Raw genomic sequence first — 3008 nt, 5'->3', positions numbered from 1 at the left:
CTTGTCGGCAGCGTGAATGCTGCTTACGAGAACCTGAAGGAGCAGGTTCGAATTCTGGCTCCCGAGGTCGACCTTTCTCTCTTCAGCCTGGACAATGTTGTGAGGGATGGTAAGATTGTTCCTGACGACCCGGATGATGATGATGTCGAACCTCCCCCTGCGCCTGCTGTCAAAGTGTCCACTTCTACAGTTCCTTCGGCTGAGGTCAGTCATCCCGTATCCGATCCGGATTGTCAAATCCTGAATCGAGATGATGGGACCGTGGATGCTGTGCCCATTCAGAGTCGCCCTCCTTCACCCCGTATTGATGCTACTGAGAAGGCTTCTGATGTTTAACTGGACTCTTTATCTTGATTGTGCAGATAGCCCGGCTTGTGGGCTTTTAAACTCTTTTATTATGTAAATGATGTTTTGGTGACTGTTGATACTTTTCTTAGTTGCTTGTTTAGCAACTTTTATTTTGAAAAACAACAAGTAGCTTTCGTGCTTTTGGGGCTGACTTTGATGGCCTCTGAAGCTGGTTATAATATTATGCTTGTTTGCGCTTGTCTTGGCACCTTTCTAGGTTTTTGAGAATGTTAGCGTCTTCTAAGTTATTTTTGTAATCCTCTTTTTTGGACCTTGTACAGGTGTTTTTCAGGGATTACTTTATAACTTTATGTTTTGGGCCGACTTTGTCATGTCGGGCCTTTCCTCATGTTGACCGACTTCGCCATGTTGGGTCAAATTATTTTGTAATCCTCTTTCTTGGACTTTGTTTAAGTCTCTTTCAGGGATTACTTATAATTTGCGGGCCGACATCGTCATGTCGGGCCCTTCTAAGTTATTTTTGTAATCCTCTTTCTTGGACCTTGTTCAGGTCTCTTTCAGGGATTACTTCTATAACTTTACGTTTTGGGCCGACTTTGTCATGTCGGGCCTTTCTAAGTTATTTTTGTAATCCTCTTTCTTGGACCTTGTTCAGGTCTCTTTCAGGGATTACTTCTATAACTTTATGTTTTGGGCCGACTTTGTCATGTCGGGCCCTTCTAAGTTATTTTTGTAATCCTCTTTCTTGGACCTTGTTCAGGTCTCTTTCAGGGATTACTTCTATAACTTTATGTTTTGGGCCGACTTTGTCATGTCGGGCCCTTCTAAGTTATTTTTGTAATCCTCTTTCTTGGACCTTGTTCAGGTCTCTTTCAGGGATTACTTCTATAACTTTATGTTTTGGGCCGACTTTGTCATGTCGGGCCCTTCTAAGTTAAAGTAATCCTCTTTTATAGGGTTGGCCAGACCTCTTTCTAGGGTTTACTTATAACTTGGTTTGACTTGGTCCGACTTCTTAACGTCGGCCAGTCATTTAAGTTATTATTTAGCAATCTATCAGGACCTCGTCAGGTCCTTTCTCCGGATCACTTTCGATAACTTCTTGCATTATTCTGTTTTCATCTTTGCCGATTTGTAGAAGGTGGGTTAAATCCTCGTTTAGTTGACCTTTAGATGAATCCAGTTTTCATCTCTGTTGGTCTTTATCGTGATTGTGCAGTGAATTTGTTTTTCACTTTTTGCCAATCTGTCGCTTTATAATCGGACGATGAATGTTTCAGATTAATGTGTCTTGAAAACATTAGAACGTCTAATATATTTTATTTAAAAGAAAATGAAAATATGTACATATAGAGTTTTTATCCTCTTGAGTCGGACAATTTCCGGATCTCAACTTGGTGCCTCATTAAAAAACCTTTTCGGGAAAAAGAGTGCATCCTATGATGAATCTTTTACCTTCTCTAGCTATAGTACCTTCTTAGGTTGCAGGCGTGCCATGATCTGAGAAGCTCTCATCCGTCGAGTTCGGATAGTCTGTAGTAGCCCTTCCCAAGTACTTCTATGACTCGGTAGTGTCCTTTCCAGTTTGCTGCTAGCTTTTCCTTCTCCGGGTCGAGTTGTTCCAATATTGTTTCGGATCAGGATGAGATTATTCTCAGCGAAACCTCTTGGCACTACCTTTTGATTATATCTGGAAGCCATTCGACGTTTTAGTGCTTCTTCCCTGATCCAAGCTCTTTCTTGGATTTCCGGAAGTAGGTCGAGCTCTTCCTTTTGAAGTTGGGAGTTGGCTTCTTCATTGTAATGAACCACTCTAGGCGACCCTTCCTCGATCTCTACTGGGATCATTGCTTCCGTTCCTTATGCTAATCGGAAGGGTGATTCCTTTGTGGTGGAATGTGGCGTCGTTCGATATGCCCATAGGACTTGTGGAAGCTCTTCAGCCCAAGCTCCCTTTGCGTCTTGTAATCTCCGTTTTAACCCAGCCAATATGACTTTGTTGGCAGCTTCGGCCTGTCCGTTGGCTTGAGGATGTTCGACGGAGGTGAACTGGTGCTTTATGTTCAAGTCGGCTACTAATTTTCTGAAGCCTGCGTCTGTGAATTGAGTGCCATTGTCTGTGGTGATGGAGTATGGAACCCCGAACCTTGTGACAATGTTCCTATATAGGAATTTTCGGCTTCTTTGAGCAGTGGCGTTGGTTAGGGGCTCTGCCTCGATCCACTTTGTGAAATAGTCTACCCTTACTATGAGGAATTTAACTTGTCCCGATCCCTGGGGGAAGGGTCCGAGAAGATCGAGTCCCCATTTTGTAAATGGCCAAGGTGAGGTTACGCTGATGAGCTCTTCTGGCGGGGTGATGTGAAAGTTGGAATTTTTCTTGCATGGTGGGCATGTCCTTACAAACTCTGTAGCTTTATTTTGTAGAGTTGGCTAATAAAATCCCGCCCGGAGTATTTTTTTGGTGAGAGCTTGTGCTCCAAGATGATTACCACAAATGCCACTGTGTACTTCTTCTAAAACTTCCCTTGTGTTGGAGGTCGGCACGCATTTTAATAGTGGTATTGAAATCCCTCTTTTATATAGGGTGTTGTTTATGATAGTGTAGTACTGAGCCTCCCGTTTTAACCTCTTTGCCTCCTTTTCATCTATGGGGAGTGTTTCTGTTTTAAGGTAGTTAATTATGGAGGTCATCCATC

Source organism: Arachis hypogaea, chromosome 14 (assembly GCF_003086295.3).
Source record: "Arachis hypogaea cultivar Tifrunner chromosome 14, arahy.Tifrunner.gnm2.J5K5, whole genome shotgun sequence".
Taxonomy (NCBI): domain Eukaryota; kingdom Viridiplantae; phylum Streptophyta; class Magnoliopsida; order Fabales; family Fabaceae; genus Arachis; species Arachis hypogaea.
The sequence above is the reverse complement of the archived record's forward strand: the minus strand, read 5'-3'. Positions refer to the sequence as shown.